Source organism: Aotus nancymaae, unplaced genomic scaffold, assembly GCF_030222135.1.
Source record: "Aotus nancymaae isolate 86718 unplaced genomic scaffold, 86718_ANA_hifiasm-v0.15.2.pri h1tg000011l, whole genome shotgun sequence".
Taxonomy (NCBI): domain Eukaryota; kingdom Metazoa; phylum Chordata; class Mammalia; order Primates; family Aotidae; genus Aotus; species Aotus nancymaae.
In genome coordinates, this window is record NW_026988422.1 from 43,166,281 (window position 1) to 43,191,208 (window position 24,928).

Genomic DNA, 24,928 nt, shown 5'->3' on the forward strand with positions numbered 1-24,928 from the left:
ATAAAATAAGTTTATGCATATAAAGTACTTAAAATACTGCCTAGCCCTCTTTAAAGACTCAGTAGAGCTAACCTGTTCATTTTATTTTGATGATAGGGCCTTATTATTTGCTATTTAGGAATGGGGATTGATTAAGGCAGATCTCCTTCTCTCTGGCTCTGATTATTTAGGTGGTACTTACCTAAACACATATTTCTATAGAGCACATATAGAGCAATCTCTAGCTCAAGCTGTAACTCATGATAATTTTCACAAGGATTACTTTCAAGGTTTGACTTTCTGATTGTATATATATACAATTGTTCTGAAACCCAATTTAGAGCTTAAATTTATGCGTGTTTCATTTGGCATTATGTCTATCCTGGATTCTTTTATCTATTACAAAAGTTATCATGTTTGGCCACAAATAACAATGTGTTCATTCAGGTCATTGATAAAAAATGTTAGATTTAGTAGAACCAAGGTGATATTGCAACATGTTCTATGTAACATAATCTGGCTTGAAAATCTTCATATGCTTTCAACAAAAAGAAGCAAATTTAATGTGGCATGAGCCATCGCTCTTGTGGTTCATCAGATCATTATAGTCTTTCTAAGGGTGAATGAACTTTCATGTTTACTGATTCCTCCAGATGTTTCCTGGCTATCAAGTCAGTGGGTTAATTTGTAGTTTTTATAATCTGAAGACTGGGGCATCATTTGACTATTTGCAAAATTTTGATGCTCTGGAATTTTGCTAGAATTTTCCACAGGTTATTGCTATAAGATTCGGCTTACACTTCCCACAGTATGATTATTTGTGGCTGAGATAATTGCACTTATTTAAAGAAATTGTGGGGGTTTTTTTTAGTACGCATTCATAGATGACCTCAAGCTCAGCTCCCTGTTAAAAATAGCCAATATTTACACTATGTTTTTTAATTGCTAAAAACTAGTGCATATTTTTTGACATCCATTTTTCTTGATACTATACCATAAAGTTTTGACTGACGAAGATGACATTATCTTCTTCCCACCCTTTGTCATGAAAGAGATCATTTTTGATGGTAAGAAATGATAGGTTTGGTGTGTGTGTCTTTCAACAAACTAGTATCTTTCACTTTAGTAGAGCAGTGTGTCATAACTCTTCCCATGACAGCCAAGTAGAATTAGATGCATTAAAACTAATCAAAAGAAAGTTAATATTACAATATAAAATGCTTGCATATGTATTAAAACATTAAATGCATACATTATAAAGGACTAAGTCAAATAAGAATTGAATGAGGTGATGTTTTAGAAATCATTATTTTGTCACTATGTTTTATAGACTAACATAATTTTAAAAGTATGAAAGACATTAGCAGGCACCCAGTTAAGGATTCTTATTTTTCAGTGGACAAAACAGAAACCCAGAGAGGGGAAATAACTTTCCCCCAAATCACATGGTTTTTGTGGTGAGAAGAATGATGCCACTTTCAGTATTTTGACTACTTGCTCTTGTTTTCCTGCCTTGGCAGAAGATTTAGTAAGTGTGTCCCATTCAATCTTATTGTGGGAGGAAAAAAAGGCAAAATAAAACTTATGAAGTAATTGCTAAAGTCAGAAAAAGAATTCACCATTTTCTCCTTTTCTTTGATGTTTGACTTTACAGAATGACCTTTGGGATGAAAGAAATAAAAAATACATTCCAGTAGCACCATGTGTAGAAGAGGCAGGATCAGGCTTGTGGTAATAATATAATGTTCCAAGGACTTAAATGTTTCTTCATCAATTATCATAGAAAAGCTCAGTTGTTTGTTCTGAACAAAATGAAATGATGGGCTGCAGGAACAAAATAAAAATATTGAACTCCTGAGGACTACTCAAGATATTCCTCATGACCTTTATACTAGGCACAGTAAAATGTAACAGCATGACTGGGTAACATGTTTGACTTCCTTTTCTTCTCTATTTAAACCATCTCTGCACTCTCTTTCTCTTGTCTCTGTCACACTCTTTCTCTTCTTTTACCTGTTCAGTGTATGTTCAGAATTTATCTCTGACTTTTTATCTGCATTACTTTTTCTGTTGTTGTTTGAGACAGAGTCTCACTCCATCACCCAGGCTGGAGCGCAGTGGTGGGATCTTGGCTCACTGCAACCTCAATCTCCTGAGTTCAAGAGATTCTTATGTCTCAGTCTCCCAAGTAGCTGGGATTACAGACACCTGCTACCATGCCTGGCTAAATTTTGTATTTTTAGTAGTGATGGGGTTTCATCAAGTTGCCCAGGTTGGTCTCAAACCTCTGACCTCAGGTGATCCATCCCCCTTGGCCTCCCAAAGTGCTGGGATTACAGCCATGAGCCACCACACCTAACCTTATATACATTACTTTTTATTTGCATAACTTGTTGCTCACTCAGTGTGTTCCCTTCTGCACTGACACATTTTCAAACTTGATCTCTCAAAATTGCTCCCGAAAAGCTTTCTTTAGCAGCTTGCCATTCTAGAGGAACAGGGAGTGGATATTCCAGTGCCTGAGAGCTGTGTCCCTGCTCTCAAGCATGTTTCTCTCTTGGAATAATTGCTCCTTTAGTTTTCTAAATGCTGCTTAAAAAAAATCCTGATTCCTAAGCCGTTATATAAAATGAGTAATTTTTATATCCTCATTAGCAAGTAGGTAGTAAAATTTCAAAGTGAGTGTATCTACAGCAAATACATCAAGTGTTTTTTTAAAAGTCTGTTTCAGAAGTAGTTATATTTTGGATACTGAGTTTATATGCCTCCTTTCCTTTTTATATTTATATTTTATCCTTAAATAGCATTGACAATTGCACTTAAGTTGCAAATAATAGTGAAAAATGAGTTTTTCTTTTCTTTTTTATATACTTAGTGCAGCAATAATATTGGGTATATTGAAAATGGCAACATTTTAGTTTAATTATGTGCATTTATTCTCATATCTGTATGGTCAAATAATTGGTGATAACTATATGACATAGATATTTTGCAGAGATTTATTATTCAATCACATAAAGAAGCAGTGCCTTCCTAAATCAAAAGACATAGAAGCAAAAGGAAGTACATAACCCAGTGGATTTTATTGTTCATAGCTTCTCTCCAGTTGCCTATTTTACATATAAAATGGAGTCTATTTTATCTTCTATATATGTTCCATTTCCCAGTTGGAAAATAAATTCACAGTAAAAGAATGATGACTGAAAAATAACCCCTGCTGGACCATATTTTCCATTTTGACAGGATTCAATGGAACAGTCCAAGTCTCGTTCCATTTTGGCGTCAAAATTATGTTTGTTATTACTTGTTTGTTTCCTCAGAGGGTCTCAGTTGCACTTCAAATCACAGCAAATACAAAGTCAGTGATTTTGTCTAGAAGCACAGTTAACTTGACAAGCCTTTTCAAGGATGCTCAAGTCCAGCTGTCATGATTACATATAATCATAGGCCCTCCAGCCTCTTCTCAAACTATTGGGTGAGAAAAATTTATTGTTTTATGAGCATACTATTGTTAATTCCAGAAAGTTTTAGGTAAAAAGTGTATTTATTTTTAATCCAAATACCTTCTTCCCTGCAATTGCTCCATTGAGTCTTCTTGTTTGCTGCTAAGCTGCACAGGCTCCGTTTAAACTGTCTGCCTTGGATGCTCTTGAAAGCAGCTCGTGTGGCTCTTCAGGGAGGTGGTTTCTGTTTATAGAGTGGCCGTTCCATTTTCCCATTCCCTGCCTTCACCAGAGAAAAAGGAGGAGTACATCAAGAGGAGTTTTTGCTCTCCTCTAGATGCACTTAGAAATAGTGAGGTTTCCTCTAAAGGAGAGAAAAGAAGTGGCATAGAAAGAGACAAAGATAGGGAGAGAAACATATATAAAAGAGATAAACACAGAAAAACAGAGAGACAGACAGCAGAATGCAGAGGTGCCAGGTGGGAAAAACATGGCCAGCGGCCATATGAGCATTTGTCAATATTCCTTTTGACTTCTTGCTCTTGATATTTTATTTTTAAAATGCAGCCCAAGGTCAGTATAGTTGGGCTATCTCATCACACCGTTGATTCACATTGAGCTTTTAGGCAAAACAGCATCTTTTTAAAAACTAACACAGCAGTAATTTAACTAATATTCATTGAGAGTTGAGTCTGTGACTGACAATCTTTTAAGGTCATTTAATCCAACAGCATTAATAAAAGATCAGTACTGTTTTTATTATACCTGTTTTATGGATCAATAAATGGAAACACAAAGAGGTTAAATGACTTGTTCGAGTTCATGTGGTGAGTAAGTGGCAGAGCAAAGATTCCAGACCATCTTTCCTGTCCTGAGCTTATGCTCACATAGTTTTGATAAAGTCTAGACTATATTTATCTATATTAATTTTATATTTCATGAATTTGGCCTTTTCATCCTGCTATTTTTAATCTCAACTCACCTACTTGTTGGCTGTTTCTCAGATTTTTTTATTAGCAAATAATAAGCAAATCACTTTTTTCTTATTCAAAGCATTCATGGACTCAATAAACAGAATGGCCAGAGATTTAGTATAATGGCTTTCCCTGACCACCTACACACTACTTGTTCCTTCTCACTAGCCAGTTCTTCTCATTTTATTCTGGTTCACTTTTCTTATAGTTCTTATTACTACCTTTGAGATAAGTGATAAGCAAGGACCTTGATTTTGTGGTTCACTATTTTATCCCCAGCCTCAATCACTTTGCATGGAATGTGAGAGTTACTTAAATGTTATTTACATAAAGGACTTTTGGGAATGGCTCATGAACTATTCACTAGTCACAGTTATTAAAATGTTTAATACTTTCTCTGTATTTATCAAGTATTAGGCCATATACAGCCAAAATGAACACATTGGGCTAGTATTATTTTTGCTGTAAAGATTTGATTAGTTTTTTCCTGATACTTGCTTTCATTTATTTTGATGGGTATATATGGTAGATGGAGAAATGTGGACAAAGATCAGGACTCAACATAAATAGAGAGCAGAATTTTATGTACTTTTTTTTTTCTTTTATATTTTACCAATAAATAGGAATCATGCCACATTAACTTACTCATATAATGTCTACTGTGAGGTCATGCGCCTAACAGATATTTTCTGTTATTAATTGAGGAGAGGAAAGCTCTGGGGGTTCCCTGCAGGAGGCTGCATTTAAGCTGGCTCTTGAATATGGCTCTGAGCTGAGACCTCTCCCTGAAGGTCCAGACCAGGAGACAGCTGCCAGCTGGACCCCTCCATTTGGTGTCTCAAAGGAAGATTGCATTCTGGAGGTCTAACTCTGAACCCAGAAAATTCCCCCACCTCAGCCCTGTTTCTTCTTAGAGAAATCACCATCTCATAACCAGTTGTGCATCAAAGCTACATTTGAGGGAGAAGGCTCCTGCCCTGCCCTTCGCTGCACTGTGAGTGCTCTGGATGAAACAATGCTGAGGGGGAAAGAGCTCTGAATGCCAAGCAGAACCATGTGAGGCTTAACTCCAACTTTAGCTGTGAGAGCTGTGGGTAGGGAAGGGCCCTAGTAAAGTTTGCTCTAATAAGACCAGCCTGCCACTGTCTGGTACATGGATGGCAGGGGCAGATTATGGATGGAGAGACAAAGAGGGCTGGGCTGGGGAGGTACGGACATTGCAGCCTCTGCAGGCCCAGCTCCTGCATCCCAGTGAGTGGTCTCTGCAGGCCCAGCACATTCCTCACAGTGGCCTTCCAGGCCTAGTTCTTGGAAGCCTTTTGGCGGCCCCTCCAAGCCTAGCTCATGCTTCTTGTGGCCTCTCCAGGCCAAGGTGTTGCCTCTCGGCTTCCTCTCCGGGCCCAGCTCTTCCTCCCAGATGCTTCTACAGGCCCACCTCCTGTCTTACCTCGCAACAACCTCTGTGGACTCGGTCAGCTCCCACCCAGCTCCTGGCAGCCTCCGTAGGCCTGAAAGGTCCTCAAGTCAAGCTCTCCAGGCCCACCCCACTCATGCCTCACAGTGGCCTCTCCAGGCTCAGCTCCTGCCCTCTGACGGTGTCTCCAGACCCAAACCTTCCTCAAGTTGGCTTCTCTCAGCCCAGCTCCGGCCTCCTCCCTTTGGCCCAAGTAGGCCTAAATGGCCCTGATTTAAATGGGCAATAGATCAGAATAGACATTTCTCAAAAGAAGACATACAAATGGCAAACTAATATATCAAAAAGTGCTCAACATCACTGATCATCAGAGAAATGCAAATTAAAACTACAATGAGCTATCATCCCACCCCAGTTTAAATGGTTTATATCCAAAAGTCAGGAAGTAACAAATGCTAATGAGGAATGTAAATTAGCGCAACCACTATGGAGAATGGTTTGGAGGGTCATCAAAAAACTAAAAAGAGTGCTTCTTTATGACACAGTAATTCTGCTCCTGGGTATATACCCAAAAGGAAGAAAATCAGTATATCAAAGAAATATCTAAATATATATATATATATTTTAAGATGGGGTTTCACCATGTTGGCCAGGCTGGTCTTGAACTCCCAACCTCAGGTGACCCACCCGCCTTGGCCTCCAAAGTGCTTGGATTACAGGTGTGAGCCACCATGCCTGGCCTACATTTCTATATTTATTGCAACACTATTCACGGTAGCCAAGATTTGGAAGCATTCTAAGTGTCCATTAACAGGTGAATGGATAAAGAAAGTGTGGTACATATACACAATAGAATATTATTCAGCCATAAAAAAGAATAGAATCCTGTTATTTGCAGAAACATGGATAGAACTGGAGATCATTATATTAACTAAAATAAGCCAGACACAGAAAGAAAAATTTTGCATGCTCATAGTCATTTGTGGGTGCTAAAAATTAAAACAATTGAACTAATGGAGATAGAGAGTGGAATGATGGTTACCAGAGGCTGGGGAGGGTATTGGGCTAGACGGGGTGCACAGGAATAATTAATGGGTACAAAAATACAGTTAGAATGAATAAGATGTAGTAGTTGGTAGTACAACAGAGTGACAATGGTAAACAATAATTTATTGTATATTTTAAAATAGATAAAAGAGGCCAGACATGGTGGCTTATGCTTGTAATCCCAGAACTTTGGGAGACTGAGGCAGGAGGATCACCTGAGGTCAGGAGTTCGAGACCAGCCTGACATGGCAAAACACTGTCTCTACTAAAATTACAAAAATTAGCTGGGCTCGGTGGTATGCACCTGTAATCATAGCTACTCAGGAGGCTGAGGCTGGAGAATCACTTGAACCTGGGCAGGGGGTGGGGTGGATGTTAGAGTGAGCTGAGATTGCACCACTGCACTCCAGCCCAGGAGACAGAGCTACACTCTGTCTCAAGAAAGAGAAAAGGAAAAGAGAATAACTGGATTGTTTGTAAAACAAAGAAAGCATAAATGCTTAAGGTGAGGGGTATTCCATTTGCCCTGATGTGATTATTACACATTGCAGACTGTAACAGAACATCTCATGTACCCCATAAATATATACACCTACTATGTACCCACAAAAATTAAAAGTAAAGTTTTTTTTTTAATTGCATTTTAGGTTTTGGGGTACATGTGAAAAACATGCAAGATTGTTGCATAGGTGCATACGTGGCAGTGTGATTTGCTGCCTTCCTCCCCTTCACCTATATGTGGCACTTATCCCCATGCTATCTCTCCCCAACTCTCCACCCCCCACTGTCCCCCCACTTCCCCCAACAGACCCCAGTGTATAGTGATCCCCTCCCTGTGTCCATGTGTTCCCAATGTTCAACACCCGTCTATGAGTGAGAACATGCGATGTTTGATTTTGTGTTCTTGTGTCAGTTTGCTGAGAATGATGGTTTCCAGGTTCATCCATGTCCCTTCAAAGGACGCGAACTCATCGTTTTTGATGGCTGCATAATATTCCATGGTGTATATGTACCACATTTTTCCTGTCCAGTCTATCATCGATGGGCATTTGGGTTGGTTCCAGGTCTTTGCTATTGTAAACTGTGCTGCAATGAACATTCGTGTGCATGTGTCCTTATAGTAGAACGATTTATAATCCTTTGGATATATACCCAGTAATGGGATTGCTGGGTCAAATGGAATTTCTATTTCTAGGTCCTTGATTAATTGCCACACTGTCTTCCACAATGGTTGAACTAATTTACACTCCCACCAACAGTGTAAAAGTGTTCCTATTTCTCCACATCCTCTCCAGCAACTGTTGTCTCCAGATTTTTTAATGATTGCCGTTCTAACTGGCATGAGATGGTATCTCAATGTAGGTTTGATTTGCATTTCTCTAATGACCAGTGATGATGAGCATTTTTTCATATGCTTGTTGGCCTCATGTATGTCTTCTTTGGTAAAGTATCTGTTGATATCCTTCACCCATTTTTGAATGGGCTTGTTTGTTTTTTTCTTGTAAATATGTTCTAGTTTGTTGTAAATTCTGGATATCAGCCCTTTGTCAGATGGGTAGGCTGCAAAAATTTTCTCCCATTCTGTTGGTTGCCGATTCACTCTATTGACTGTTTCTTTCACCATGCAGAAGCTGTGGAGTTTGATTAGGTCCCATTTGTCTATTTTGGCTTTTGTTGCCAATGCCTTTGGTGTTTTGGTCATGAAGTCCTTGCCTACGCCTATGTCCTGAATGGTTTTGCCTCGGTTTTCTTCTAGTGTTTTTATGGTGTTAGGTCTTATGTTTAAGTCTCTAATCCATCTGGAGTTGATTTTAGTCTAAGGTGTCAGGAAGGGGTCCAGTTTCTGCTTTCTGCACATGGCTAGCCAGTTTTCCCAACACCACTTATTAAACAGGGAATCCTTTCCCCATTGCTTGTTTTTATCAGGTTTGTCAAAGATCAGATGGTTGTAGATCTGTTGTGTTGCCTCCAACACCTCTGTTCTGTTCCATTGGTCTATATCTCTGTTTTGGTACCAGTACCATGCTGTTTTGATTACTGTAGCCTTGTAGTATAGTTTGATGTCTGGTAGTATGATGCCTCCCGCTTTGTTCTTTTTGCTTAGAATTGACTTGGCTATGCGGGCTCTCTTTTGGTTCCATATGAAGTTTAAGGTGGTTTTTTCCAGTTCTGTGAAGAAGGTCATTGGTAGCTTGATCGGGATAGCGTTGAATCTGTAAATTACTTTGGGCAGTATGGCCATTTTCACGATATTGCTTCTTCCTAACCATGAACATGGAATGTTTCTCTATCTGTTTGTGTCCTCTCTTATTTCGTTGAGCAGTGGTTTGTAGTTCTCCTTGAAGAGGTCCTTTACGTTCCTTGTTAGTTATATTCCTAGGTATTTTATTCTCTTTGTAGCAATTGTGAATGGCAGTTCGTTCTTGATTTGGCTCTCTTTAAGTCTGTTATTGGTGTATAGGAATGCTTGTGATTTTTGCACATTGATTTTGTATCCTGAGACTTTGCTGAAGTTGCTTATCAGTTTCAGGAGATTTTGGGCTGAGATGATGGGGTCTTCTAGATATACAATCATGTCATCTGCAAATAGAGACAATTTGACTTCCTCTTTTCCTAATTGAATACCCTTTATTTCTTTTTCTTGCCTGATTGCTCTGGCTAGAACTTCCAGTACTATATTGAATAGGAGTGGTGAGAGAGGGCATCCTTGTCTAGTGCCAGATTTCAAAGGGAATGCTTCCAGTTTTTGCCCATTCAGTATGATATTGGCTGTCGGTTTGTCATAAATAGCTTTTATTATTTTGAGATACGTTCTATCGATACCTAGTTTATTGAGAGTTTTTAGCATAAAGGGCTGTTGAATTTTGTCAAAGGCCTTCTCTGCATCAATTGAGATAATCATGTGGTTTTTGTCTTTGGTTCTGTTTATGTGGTGAATTACATTTATAGACTTGCGTATATTGAACCAGCCTTGCATCCCCAGGATGAATCCTACTTGATCATGGTGGATAAGCTTTTTGATATGCTGTTGTAATCAGCTTGCCAGTATTTTATTGAAGATTTTTGCATCTATGTTCATCATGGATATTGGCCTGTAGTTTTCTTTTGTTGTTGAGTCTCTGCCGGGTTTTGGTATCAGGATGATGTTGGTCTCATAAAATGATTTGGGAAGGATTCCCTCTTTTTGGATTATTTGGAATAGTTTCAGTAGGAATGGTACCAGTTCCTCTTTGTATGTCTGGTAGAATTTGGCTGTGAACCCATCTGGACCTGGGCTTTTTTTGGGTGGTAGGCTCTTAATTGCTGCCTCGACTTCAGATCTTGTTATTGGTCTATTCCTGGTTTAGGCTTGGGAGGAGGCAACTGTCCAGGAATTTATCCATTTCTTCCAGGTTTTCTAGTTTATGTGCATAGATTTGTTTGTAATAATCTCTGATGATGGTTTGAATTTCTGTGGAATCTGTGGTGATATCCCCTTTATCATTTTTTATTGCATCTATTTGGTTATTCTCTCTTTTTCATTAACCTGGCTAGTGGTCTATTTTGTTGATCTTTTCAAAAAACCAGCTCCTGGATTTATTAATTTTTTGAAGGGTTTTTCGTGTCTCTATCTCTCTCAATTCTGCTTTGATCTTAGTTATTTCTTGTCTTCTGCTCGGTTTTGAGTTTTTTTGATCTTGCTCCTCTAGCTCTTTCAATTTTGACGATAGGGTGTCAATTTTAGATCTCTCCTTGCTTCTCATGTGGGCACTTATTGGTATATATTTTCCTCTAGAGACTGCTTTAAATGTGTCCCAGAGATTCTGGTATGTGGTGTCTTCATTCTCGTTGTTTTCGAAGAACATCTTTATTTCTGCCTTCATTTCATTGTTTATCCAGTCAACATTCGGGAGAAAGTTGTTCAGTTTCCGTGAAGCTGTGCGGTTCTGGGTTGGTTTCTGAATTCTGAGTTCCAACTTGATTGCACTGTGGTCTGAGAGACTGTTTGTTATGCTTTCCATTCTTTTGCATTTGCTGAGGAGTGATTTACTTCCAATTATATGGTCAGTTTTAGAGTAGGTGTGATGTGGTGCTGAGAAGAATGTATATTCTGTGGATTTGGGGTGGAGAGTTCTGTAAATGTCTATTAGGTTTGCTTGTTCCAGGTCTGAGTTCAAGTCCTGGATATCCTTGTTAATTTTCCATCTCATTGATCTGTCTAATATTGACAATGGTGTGTTGAAGTCTCCCACTATTATTATGTGGGAGTCTAAGTCTCTTTGTAAGTCATTAAGAACTTGCCTTATGTATCTGGGTGCTCCCGTATTAGGTGCATATATATTTAGGATTGTTAGCTCTTCTTGTTGCATTGATTCTTTTCCCATTATGTAATGTCCTTCTTTGTCTCTTTTGATCTTTGTTGCTTTAAAGTCTATTTTATCAGAGATGAGAATTGCAACTCCTGCTTTTTTTTGCTCTCCCTTTTCTTGGTAAATCTTCCTCCATCCCTTTATTTTGAGCCTTTGTGTATCCTTGCATGTGAGATGGGTTTCCTGGATACAGCACACTGATGGGTTTTGTCTTTTTATCCAATTTGCCAGTCTGTGTCTTTTGATTGGGGCATTTAGTCCATTTACGTTTAGGGTTAATATTGTTATGTGTGAATTTGATCCTGCCATTTTGATGCTAGCTGGCTGTTTTGCCCATTGGTTGATGCAGATTCTTCATTGTGTTGATGCTTTTTACCATTTCATGTGTTTTTGGAGTGGCTGGTACTGGTTGTTCTTTTCTATGTGTAGTGCCTCTTTCAGGAGCTCTTGTAAAGCCAGTCTGGTGGTGATGAAATCTCTGAGTACTTGCTTGTTCACAAAGGATTTTATTTTTCCTTCACTTATGAAGCTTAGTTTGGCTGGATATGGAATTCTGGGTTGAAAGTTCTTTTCTTTAAGGATGTTGAATATCGGCCCACACTCTCTTCTGGCTTATAGGGTTTCTGCTGAGAGATCTGCTGTGATTCTGATGGGCTTCCCTTTGTGGGTAACCTGACCTTTCTCTCTGGCTGCCCTTAGTATTTTCTCCTTCATTTCAATGCTGGTGACTCTGATGATTATGTGCCTTGGGGTTGCTCTTCTAGAGGAATATCTTTGTGGTGTTCTCTGTATTTCCTGGAGTTGAATATTGGCCTGCCTTGCTAGGTTGGGGAAGTTTTCCTGGATAATATCCTGAAGAGTATTTTCCAGCTTGGATGCATTCTCTTCATCACATTCAGGTACACCTATCAAACGTAGATTAGGTCTTTTCTCATAGTCCCATATTTCTTGTTGACTTTGTTTATTCCTTTTTACCCTGTTTTCTCTAATCTTGCCTTCTTGTTTTATTTCATTGAGTTGATCTTCGACCTCTGATATCCTTTCTTCTGCTTGGTCAATTCAGCTGGTGAAACTTGTGCATGCTTCGTGAAGTTCTCCTGTTGTTTTTCAGCTCCATCAATTCACTCATATTCCTCTCTAAGTTGTCCATTCTCGTTAGCATTTCGTCAAGTCTTTTTTCAAGGTTCTTAGTTTCTTTGCATTGGGTTAGAACATGTTCTTTTAGCTCACGGAAGTTTCTTATTTTCCACTTTCTGAAGGCTGATTCTGTCATTTCATCACACTCATTCTCCATCCAGTCTTGTTCCCTTGCTGGTGAGGAGTTGTGATCCCTTGTAGGAGGAGAGGTGTTCTGGTTTTGGGTGTTTTCATCCTTTTTGCACTGGTTTCTTCCCATCTTTGTGGATTTATCCACCTGTCGACTTTGTAGTTGTTGACTTTCTGATTTTGGTAAGTTTAAGTCTGCAGCAGCAGAACTCATAACCCCCTTTTTTTTTCCCCAGGTGTTCTGTCCCAGGGAGTTAGGGCTTTATGAGTTTCCACTGTGCTGCTGCTTTTTTCTCTGCCCACAAGGAGGCTGCCTAGTCACTCTCAGCCTGCAGAGGCTTTGCTGAGCTTCTGTGGGCTCCGCCCAGCTGCCATGTGAACTTCCCTGCAGTCCTCTTTATATGGGTGTAGTTAGAACTGCTTCCACTATGTTGGCCCGCCTCTGTAGTGACGGACTCTCTCTGTAATGGCGGGTTGCCTTGGCGACAGCAGGTTGCCTCGGGAACTGCAGGCTGCCTCTGTAATGGTGGACACCCCTCCTCCACAGAGCTGGAGTGTCCCGGGTTCAGTTGTGCTTGCCGTGAAAGTCTCAACACAGAGCATTTCCAATTGCTGTTTTTTTGTTTTTGTTTTTGTTTTCATGGGGGTGGGACCAGCCAGGCCTGGTCACCTGGCTCCCTGCCTCAGAGCCTTTTGTTTTTTAGTTGAACGGTCAGCTCTCTACCAGGTGACCTGGTCGCCTGTTGAATAGGCACCGAGATCTGTGTGATTTCCCATGCGGCAACCCTCTGCACTGGCTGAAACCGCGGCTCTGAGATTCGTGGTGCTTTTTTGCCCAGGAATCTCCTGGCCTGGCTCCCTGCTTCAGCTCCCCTTGCTGGCTAAGAGGGGACACAGTCTTGTTTACTCTGCACCAGGAGCTGCTGCACCAGCTGAAACCGTGGCTCTGAGATTCATGGTGCTTATTTGCCCGGGAATCTCCTGGCCTGGCTCCCTGTTTCAGCTCCCCTTGTTGGCTAAGAGGGGACACAGTTTCATTTACTCTGCACCAAGAGCCACTGTGCCAGCTGAAACCACAGCTCTGAGATTCGTGGTGCTTTTTTGCCCAGGAATCTCCTGGCCTGGCTCCCTGTTTCAGCTCCCCTTGCTGGCTAAGAGGGGACATAGTCTAGTTTTCTCTGCACTGGGAACCCCTGCACCAGGGCACAGGCCAAACAGCCACGCCAGCCAAAACAGCCGCGCTGGCTACCCATGGGGTCCTCTGCCTGTGAATCTCCTGGTCTGTGGGCAGTAAAAATCCATCTGGAAATGTGGCATCCACTCACCTTCTGCACTTTCACTTGGACCTGCAATCCTGAGCTCCTCCTAACCAGCCATCTTGGATCTCTTCCCCCACCATGCAAATTCTTGAGAAGCTTATTTCTCACTTGAGTGTCAGTTCAAGGCAAAACATTCAGCAGGCAGCTTTCAAGTCCTCCATGCAGTCTTTCAAGTCTTTCAGAATCCTGGCCTCTCCTGGCCCCATCTCTCAGAACTCTTCATCTACATCCAGCAGTTTCACGTGGCTGGGGAGGTCTCACAATCATGGTGGAAGGTGAGGAAGGATAAGTCACATCTTAGGCAGATGGTGGCTGGTAAAGAGGAGTAAAGCATTTTTTAACCCCCAATCTTGGCCAGATATAGTGTGCAAACCTGTAATTCCAGTGCTTTTTGAGGTCAGGATGGGAGGATCACTTGAGTCCGGAAGTTTGAGACCCACCTAGGCAACACAGCAAGACTCCTGTCTCTAATAACAATAAAAAACAAATTAGCCAGCCCTGGTGGGGTTTATGCCTATAGTTCCAGCTACTTGAGAGGCTGAGATGACAGAATATCTTGACCCCAGGAGAGGCTGAGGCTGTGAGGCTGTGAGGCTGTGGTGAGCTAAGATTGCCCCACTGAACTCCAGCCCGGGTGACAGAGTGAGACCATGTCTCTTTAAAAAAAAAAAAAAAAAATCCTAGCATGATCTGACCCTGCCTGCCACCTCTATTCCTTTCCTCTTGCTCATTGTGCATCGGGCATCTGGGCTTCTTTTCTGCTCCTGTAAATGCCAAGTGGTTTCCCTCTTCAAGATGATTGCACATGCTCTTCCCTGCTGTAAATGGACTTCCCACCCCTCCTGCCATAGCTGGATTTTTCTCATGTTTCAGACCTCAGCTCACACCACCTCTGCAGAGAAATTCTCCCTCATCTTGTGAAGGGGAATCATCCTCCTCTGCATTGCCTCATCCTGCCTGGTTCTCTCAAAGCAGATATCACACTCAAAAATCAGCTTGTTATTTATTGAATTGCTTGTCTGCATGTTCTCCTCCCAAACTTAACGCTGAATCAGAACAGAAGCTCCCTATGGCAGGAGTCTCATTCATTCTCAGAACCTAATCTAGTAATTGCACATAGTAGGCACACAATAAATGTTATTAGAATGAATAAGTATTAAGGGGCCAGTCAAGGTGGCTCATGCCTGTAACCTCAGTGCTTTGGGAGGCCAAGGCAGGTACAGGAGTTCAAGAGCAGCCTGGCCAACACGGTGAAACCTGTCTCTGCTAAAAATACAAAAATTAGCTGGATGTGGTGGTGCTGTAATCCCAGGTACTTGGGAGGCTGAGACAGGAGAACTGCTTGAAGCTGGGAGGTGGAGGTTTCAGTGAACCAGAGGTTGCAGTGAGCCAAGATTGTGCCACTACACTCCAGCCTGGGCAAGAGTGAGGCTCCACCTCAAAAAAAAAGGTAAAATGTATGAATAAGCATCAAGGAAGGGAGATTTTGTGATTTGCCACCTTTTCATGGAAATCCTACTTAACATTGACATTTTCTATTTGATGTTATTTCTATAATAGGAAATTGAAACTGAGTTAATTAAAAAAAATGAGGCTGGGTATGGTAATTCATGCCCTTAATCCCAGCACTTTGGGAGGCCAAAGGGTAGAATCATGTGAGGCTAGTTTAAGACCAGCCTGGGCAACATACAGAGACCCTTGTCTCTGCAAAAATAACTTTTATTAACCAGATATGCCAGGTGCAGTGGCTCACGCCTACAATCCCAGCACTTTGGGAGGCTGAGGTGGGTGGATCACCTGAGGTCAGGAGTTTAAGACCAGCCTGGTCAACATGGCAAAACCCCATCTCTACTAAAAATACAAAAATATAGCCAGATATGGTGGTGAATGCCTGTAATCCCAGCTACTCAGTAAGCTGAGGCAGGAGAACCACTTGAATCTGGGAGGCAGAGTTTGCAGTGAGCCAAGATCAGGCCATTGCACTCCACCCTGGACAAAAATAAAACTCCATCTTGGGAAAAAAAAAAAAAAAATTAACCACATGTGGTGGCACGTGTCTGTAGTCCCAGCTCCTCAGGAGGCTGAAGTGGGAGGAGCACTTGAGCCCAGGAGATAGAGGCTGCAGTGAGCCATGATTTCACCTTTGTACTCCAGCGTGAGTGACAGAGCTACCCCTTATCTCTAAAAACAAAAATATAAAAAAGGCCTGGCATGGTGGCTCACACCTGTAATCCCAGCACTTTGGGAGGCCGAGGCAGGTGGATCACTTGAAGTCAGAAGTTTGAGAACAGCCTGGCCAACATGGTGAAGCCCTGTCTCCACTAAAAAAAATACAAAAATTAGCCCAGCATGGTGGCAGGTGCCTGTAATTTCAGCTACTTGGGAGGCTGAAGCAAGAGAATTGCTTGAACCTGGGAGGTGGAAGTTGCAGAAGATGGAGGGGCAAGAGTGGGAGCAGGACATCAGGTGAGGAGCTGCCATATCAACATCTTTTGATCACTCCAGGCCACGTTTTGAGCAGGGCCTCTGCAGGAAAGTGGCCCAGCCCCAGATGCCTTAATTCTGACACTGAGTGCTTGTGGAGGCCCTGTGAGGTCACACTGTGGAGGCTTCTTGGGAAAGTGTCAGCTCTTCAAAATCAACATTTTGGTTATTCCTTTGATGCTGGAGACAATGATCTGTTTCTCCTCATATGTCTGCTCAAGATAGTTACAAGTTTAGTAAAGATGGGGTTTCACCATGTTGGCCAGGCAAGTCTCGAACTCCTGACCTGAGATGATCTCCCCCCTCAGCCTCTCAAAGTGCTGGGATTACACGTGTGAGACACTGCACCCCACCCTTCTTCCATTATTGCTCAATTTTTCCTTCTCTCTCTTTCTGCCTCTTTTTTTTTCTTGATATCCTGGAAACTATAGGGAATATATCTGAATCATAATTCCAAGAGCAATTAAAAAATTTTTTTTAGAGACAGGGTCTTGCTGTCACTTAGGCTGGAATGCAGTGGTGAGATCTCGGCTGACTGCAACCTCCACCTCCTGGGCTCAAGCTATCCTGATGCCTGAGCCCCCAAAGTAGCTGGGACTACAGGTGTGCAGCACTGCACCTGGCTAATCTGAAAAAAAATCATTTTTGGAGCAATAGAGTTTTGCTATCTTGCCTGGGCTGGTCTTGAACTCCTTGCCTCAAGCGATCCTCCTGCCTTGACTTCCCAAAATGTGAGGATTACAAGAATGAGTCACTATACCTGGCCACTTTTTTAATGGAGAAGAGTCCAAGAAACACTATCTCTGTTAAAAACACCAGCTAAACTCTTGAAGTGTCACTTTTTTTCACTCTCCATTTTTTCTCCTTTCTTTGTCTCCTATCAAATTTCATTGAATGCTTCTAGATACAACTTAAGAATTCTCCTCCTTTTTTTTTTTTTTTTTTTTTTTCTGAAGACAGAGTGTTGCTCTGTCCCCCAGGCTAGAGTGCAGTGGAGTGATCTCAGCTCACTACAACCTCTGCATCCTGGGTTCACGCAATTTTCATGCCTCAGACTCCCCCGAGTTCCTGGGATTACAGGTGCCAGCCACCATGCCTGGTTAATTTTTGTATTTTTAGTAGAGATGGGGTTTCACCATGTTGGCCAGGCTGGTCTCTAACTTCTAACCACAAGCACATGCCTGTAATCTCAGCTACTTGGGAGACTGACACAGGAGAATAGCTGGTATCCAGGAGGTGGAAGTTACAGTGAGCCGAGATGGTACCATTGCACTCCAGCCTAAGTGAGAGAGTGAGACTCTGTCTCTAAATAAAGAAATTAATGCTTTTCTTTTTCTGCCACCCCAGACTTCTGGAAAAGGAGTTGGGAGCTGTGCCTGAGGATCCCAGCCTTTGCTCTCAATTGCAAACAGATTGGAGTGTCTCTTAGCTCAGGAGTTTGTGCTGCTCAAGAGTTGCACAAACACAAAGTTGAGAAACCCTGCTTGCTGAAAGGGTTGTAAAAGGCAAAGGACAAACCAGTTGTCCTCATACCTGGTGAGTTACTTCCTCTCTTTGGTACCCAATTTGTTTAAAATTAGGGAGCCAAGCACCATTGCTCACACCTGTAATCCCAGCACTTTTGGAGGCCACTGTGAGCAGATCACAAGTTCAAGAGATCAAGACCATCCTGGCCAACATGGTGAAACCCTGTCTCTACTAAAAATACAAAAATTAGCCAGGAATGGTGGCAGGTGCCTGTAATCCCAGCTATTTGGGAGGCTGAGGCAGGAGAATCTCTTGAACCTGGGAGGTGGTGGTTGCAGTGAGCCAAGATTGTGCCACTGCACTCCAGCCTGGGCAACAGAGTGAGACTCTATCTAAATAAATCAATAAAATAAACAAATAAATAAATAAATACAAATAGGGAAGTAAAACCACATGTCCCTTAGGATCCTTTCCTCTTAGTCTTTCTATGAGTTAATTAAACAGATTTGTTTTCTTATAAGCATACATCCAAAAAGGTACTCACAGTAGGTTTTCCATGTTTTCTAGAATCTTGTAATTGCCCCAAATGATGAGGGAGTATTTGTAGGAGAAGCACTTCCTTGCTTCCATTTTTTTTTTTTTTTTTTTTTTTTAAGAGATGTTTCCCTGTCACCCAGGCTGGAGTGCAGTGGTGCAATCCTGGATCGGTGCAATCCTGGATCGGTGCAATCCTGGATCACTGCAACCTCAAACTCCTGGCCTCAAGTCATCCTCCAATTCCAACTTCTGGAGTAGCTGGGAAAACAGACACAGACCACCTTGCCCAGCTAATTTTTAAAATTATTTTGTAGAGACAGGATCTCACTATGTTGCCCAGGCTGGCTCAAACTCCTGGCCTCAAGTAATCCTTCTGCCTCAGCCTCCCAAAGTGCTGGATTTACAGGTGTGAGACGTGGTGCCTGGACGTTCATTGCTTTTTAGTAACCTTAATTACCTTCTTCTGAATATCTTTAGAACTACAATGTTTTTGTCTTTTGAGGCTAGAGTTGAAGCTGATTTCCATAAATAGTCATTTTGAGTCAAGTCTTTTGAATGAAATGAGCGGCCAAAGATGATGACACAATTTTGGCTAAAACAATTTCTGAGAGTGCACACTGTGAACTCTAAAATGTGTGTGCTAGGGGTGGCCGGGGGGGGTGGGTGGTTCATAAAAAGAAAATATGAAGAAAAAAAAGTAAATGTGTGTGCCAGTCACCAGGCCACAGTTCACTCTTCTTGCCAAACTCAGAATTGTAGATGAAAATTATTTATTTACTTATTTGTTTATTATTTTTTGTTTTAGACTCACTCTGTCACCCAGGCTGGAGTGCAGTGGCAGGATCTCAGCTCACTGCAACCTCCACCTCTGGGTTCAAGTAATTCTCCTGCCTCAGCCTCCCAAGTAGCTGGGATTACAGGCATGTAACACCATGCCTGGCTAATTTTTGTACTTTTTTTTTTTTAGATGGACTCTCACTCTGTTGGCCAGGCTGGAGTGCAGTGGCCTGATCTCAGCTCACCGCAACCTCCACCTCCCCAGTTCAAGCCATTCTCCCTGCCTCACCCTCCCAAGTAGCTGGATTACAGGCATCTCCCACCATACCTGGCTAATTGTATTTTTAGTAGGGATAGGGTTTCACCATGTTGGCAGCTGGTCTTGAACACCTGACCTCAAGTGATCCACCTACCTCAGCCTCCCAAAGTGCTGAGATTAGAGGCATGAGCCACTGTGCCTGGCCAATTTTTTCTAATACCAAAGGAATCACCAGGGTCTTCCCTTTCTTTTGATTCATTTATTTTCTTTGTTCTGAAATGTTTTTTAAAATATGGAATGCTTCATGAGTTTGTGTGTTATCCTTTCACAGGGAGCATGCTCTTCTTCTCTGTGTCATGACAATTTTAGTATATGTGCTGCTGAAGTGAGCACTGATTCTGTGTTTATTTATTTATTTGTTTGTTTGTTTGTTTATGAGACAGGGTTTCACTGTGTCTTCCAGGCTGGAATACAGTGACATGGTCATGGCTCACTGCAATCTCTGCTTCCCAGGGCTCAAGCAATCCTCCTGCCTGGGCCTTTCAAAGTGTGGAGGTTACAAGAGTAAGCCACTGTGCCCAGCCTGCAATGTTTAACTGCTGACTTTGATGCCTGGTTTTGGTTGTACTAGACACTCCCACTACTTTTTTCTTTAAAAATTACTGGTTTGTTCAGCTCCTTCAAAAGATCTTTGGTGTTTTATACATCCTAATATGTGAGGCCAGGTGTGGTGGCTCATTCCTGTAACCCCAGCATTTGGGGAAGCCAAGGTGGGAGGATCTCTCGACACCAAGAGTTCAAAATCAGTCGGGGCAACATAGTTTTTGAATGGCAGTTTATTTTAAGCCATTGCTTCTGGAAGAATTTAATCTGATCCAGTGTTGGATTTTTCTTTCACTCATAGAGACAAAAATAAAGATAATAGCTATAGCATTTATTAAGCACTAACTATGTGCCCACCACTTGATCCTCATCAAACCCTCTGAGGCATGGACCACTGAGGCCATCCCCATTTTATGGAGAAGATACTGAGGCAAAGGGGGGTTAAGTACCTTGCTAAGCATGGGCAGCTATTAATGTGGTAAAGCTGGGATCCTGAACCACTCTTGTAACCAATGTGACACTGTGTCTCTGGACTCCAGACCAATTTCTCTGATGCTCAAAATTTGCCTGCAAAATGCACTTTTGTGAAATACATTTCTTTTATTTCTTTATTGAGATGGAGTCTCGCTCTGTCTCCCAGGCTGGAATGCATTGGTGCAATCTCAGCTGACTGTGACCTCTGCCTTCTAGGTTCAAGCAGTTCTCCTGCCTCAGTCTCCTGAGTAGCTGCAATTACAGGCGGCCATCACCACTCCTGGCTAATTTTTGTATTTTTAGTAGAGGCAGGGTTTTACCATGTTGGCCAAGCTGGTCTTGAACTCCTGACCTCAGGTGATCTGGCCACCTTGGCCTCCCAAAATGCTCAGATTACAGGCATGAGCCACTGCACCCAGCCAGAATAAAAGATGTTTAAATGGAATCATTTAGTTATATTGAAAAGTTTACTTTCAGACCAGCCTGGCTAACATGGTGAAATCCTGTCTGTCTCTACTAAAAATATAAAATTAGCTGGATGTGGTGATGTGCACCTGTAATCCCAGCTACTCCAAAGGCAGAGGCAGGAGAATCACTTGAACCCAGGAAGCAAAGCTTGCAGTAAGCAGAGATGGTGCCACTGCACTCCAGCTGGGCTACAAGAGTGAAACTCGGTCTCAAAAAAAAAAAAAAAAAAAAAAAGTTCATTTTGTGTCCTTACTTTTCCCCATTTTCTCATAAATCAATGAAAATTCTGCTGCAAACTTTCATCAGCCTGCCAGCTAACATTACGTTAGTCCTCCCTGCTCCCTTGGTTTAGTATACTGAGCTCAAATCTAAAAGATGGGGGGAGGGGGCAGTGGGGCTTCCAGCTCTCCCAGTTCTTAAACTTGTGGCCTTATGTTCATGGTCCCACAATTTCTTATGTTAAATAGGGATTTTTATACCTACTTAGGGGTTGGCTTACACCTGTAATCCCAGCACTTTGGGAGGCTGACACTGGGCAGATCTCTTGAGCTCAGGAGTTTCAGACCAGCCTGGGCAACAGGGAAAAACTTTGTCTCTAAAAAGATACAAAAATTAACTGGGCATGGTGGTGCATGCCTTTAGTTCCAGCTTCTTGGGAGGCCAAGGTGTGAGGATCACTTGCTCCCGGGAGGCTGAGGTCACTGTGGAGTGAGCCATTATGGTGCCACTGCACTCCAGCCTGGGTGGCAGAGAGAGATCCTGTCTCAAAAAACAAACAAACAAACCTACTTTGCCGGATGAATGTTAGGATGAAAAGTGATTACATATATATTCCCGAAATAAAGTCTGTCCTCAGTTATAGCTGTTACCATTGATAGGGGATGTTACTTTTTTTTTCAGTGTTTGATAACAAATGCCTTTAAGTATAATAAGTTTCTTGTATATAGTCATTTATATGTTTAAGTAATGTTTTAATGTATTTTATTGCTGATCATGGCATAGCATAAAGATGTGTTCCTTTAAAACACTTTTGAAGTTGTGCAAGAAAAACTAAAATGCAGAATATTCTTTTTTTTTTTTTTTTTGAGATGGAATCTTGCTCTGTCAACCAGGCGGGAGTGCAGTGGTGCAATCTCAGCTCACTGCAACCTCTGCCTCTGGGTTCAAGTGATTTTCCTGCCTCAGCCTCCCAAGTAGCTGGGATTACAGGCACCTACCACCATGCCTGGCTAATTTTTATGTTTTTAGTAGAGACGGGGTCTCACCATGTTGGCTAGGCTGGTCTTGAACTCCTGACCTCAGGTGATCTGCCCACCTCAGCCTCCCAAAGTGCTAGAATTACCAGCATCAGCCACTGTGCCCAGCCCTAATATGTAGAATATTGTATGTAGGTATTTTCTATGTTAGACCCCCTCTAAGAAGGGTTTTTATGTAAGAATAGTACAAATGATCTGGAAAGGTTAATAGGCTTGACAATTTATGTTCCTTAACACTGTAAAAGTAGTCCAGTTGTCCTATGGCATATGCCTAGGACATATACCATATGGGGTTGGTTCCAAGACCCCTATTTCTACCAAAATCCTGGCACACTCAAGTCCCTGCTGTGGGCCCTGCAGATCGAGGTATGTGAAAAATTGAGCCTCCGTATATGCAGGTCTGCATTTAGTTGAAAAAGATCCACATATAAATGGGCCCATGCAGCTCAAACCCATGTTGTTCAAGGGTCCACTGTATTTGAAAATAAATTTGACAAAAAACTTGCCTTGTTTTACAAAATGTTGGATTACTACCTCTCTCATATCTTAAAAAAAAAAAACCATCTATTTACTATCCCATTGAGATAATACAACTTTTAGAATAGAACGTGGGGCTAGGTGTCGTGGTTTACATCTGTAGTCCCAGCACTTTGGGAGGCTGAGGTGGGCAGATCGCCTGAGGCCAGGAGTTTCAGACCGGCCTGACCAACATGGTGAAACCTCGTATCTACTAAAAATATTTAAAAAATTACCCAGGTCTGGTGGTGTGTACCTGTAATCCCAGCTACTCCTGAGGCTGAGGCAGAAGAATCACTTGAACCCTGGAGGTGAAGGTTGCAGTGAGCCAAGTTCATGCCACTGCACTCCAGCCTGGGCAATGAACAAAACTCCATCTCCATTTAAGAGGAGTTCATTTACTCAATCATTAGGAAGAACTTGAAAGGGTAGTAAACTGTAGTGATTTGAGAAGAAGAGCAAGTGGTCATATTTGAATGTAACATACTCAACTGGGTTGGGAAAGAACCAGAATCTAGAGGTTGGTCACAAAAGTGCAAAACCAGGCATTCTTGTAAACCATGTCCTCTTGTAAACACTGATAAGACACAGCACTGAGCTCTGGGCCTTTCTTCTATAAAGTGTTTGTACAGGCTGAGGATTCCTAATTGGAAAATCCAAACTCTGAAATTCCCTGGTGAGCATTTCCTTTGAGTGTCATATTGGCACTCACAGTTTTGGGATTTTGGAACATTTTGGATTTTGCACTTTCAGATTTGGGATGCTTAACTGGTATATAATGCACACATTCCCAAATCTGAAAAAATTCCAAATCCAAAGTACTTCTGCTCCAAAGCATTCAGATAAGGAATACTCAACCTGTAATGGATTGCACTAGATATATATTAGATTACCAGTTTTCAAAATTTGTATCTCAGAATCCTTGTTCTGTGTCAGTGAAACAGGGATTTCATATGCCTTTGATTCACATTTTATGTTTTAACCTTTAAAATGTTATATATGTTTATATACACTCAAGTGCATATCATGCTAAATTTTAATATATGAGGACAACTGATTTGTACCACCAGGTTATCTCAAGAGAGTTCTACTGAGGGAAGGCTGGGCGTGGTGGCTCACACCTATAATCCCAGCATTTTGTGAGGCCAAGGTGGGTGGATCACCTGAGGTCAGGAGTTGAAGACCAGCCTGACCAACATGACAAAACCGTGTCTCTACAAAAAATACAAAAATTAGCTAGGCATGGTGGTGCACACCTGTAATCCCAGCTACTGGAGAGGCTGAGCGGGGAGATCACTTGAACCCGAGAGGTAGAGATTGCAGTGAACCAAGATTGCACCACTGCACAACAGCCTGGGTGGCAGAGCAAGATTCCATCTCAAAAGCAAAAAAAAAAAAAAAAAAAAAAAAAATAGAGTTAAAGGTTACATGCTGTATGATTGCATTTATGTAACATTATTGAAATAACAAGACTGCAGAGATGGAGAACAGATTTAGTGGTTACTAGGAGTTCAGATTGGAGGTGAGGGGTGGTGTGGTTGTAAAGTGGTAGCATGAGGGAGCTGTGTAGGGATGGAACAGTTCTCTATCTCAGGTATGATTATACAAAGCTGCAAATGTGATAAAATTTCATACAACCACACACACACATACTGCATACAAATCCTAGCATTCTCAAGTCCGATTTTGCATACAAAACTGTTGAAACCTAAATAAACTTGGGATTGTACCAAGGTCAGTTTCCTGATGGTGACAGTGTACTAGAGTCACATAAGTTATAACATTGGAGGACTTTGGGCAAGCATACTTGGGACCTCCCTGTGTACTTTTTTGCAAATTCCTGTGGTTTGTAATTATAGTACTTTTAACAAAAGGTTGGTCAGGCATCGTGGCTCACACGTGTAACCCCAGCACTTTGGGAGACTGAGGCAGGTGGATCACCTGAGGTCAGAGACCAGCCTGGCCAAGATGGTGAAACCCCATCTCTACCAAAAATGCAAAACTTAGCTGGGTATGGTGGGGTGTGCACCTGTAGTCTCAGTCACCTGGGAGGCTGAGGCATGAAAATTTCTTTGAACCTGGGATGCAGAGGTTGCAGTGAGCTGAGAACGCACCACAGCACTCCAGCCTGGGCAACAGAGCAAAACCCTGTTTCAAAATATAAAGCAAAAAAGCAAAGAAAAAAAAAAAAAAAAAAAAAAAAACCCCTACAAACAGAAAAAGCAATGCATTTAGAGTATTTGAGAGAAACTAAGCAAAAGGAAGAAAATGTAAATTGTCTATAATGTTCATACCC

General features: G+C 41.7%; 1 non-coding gene across 1 annotated transcript; it reads right to left on the bottom strand.

Moving 5' to 3' along the window:
- Nucleotides 1-19,601: 19,601 nt before the first annotated feature.
- LOC135274364 (U6 spliceosomal RNA) lies at nt 19,602-19,708 on the bottom strand. Its single transcript, XR_010342207.1, has one exon. It is a non-coding gene; the product is annotated as a U6 spliceosomal RNA (small nuclear RNA).
- Nucleotides 19,709-24,928: the final 5,220 nt, after the last annotated feature.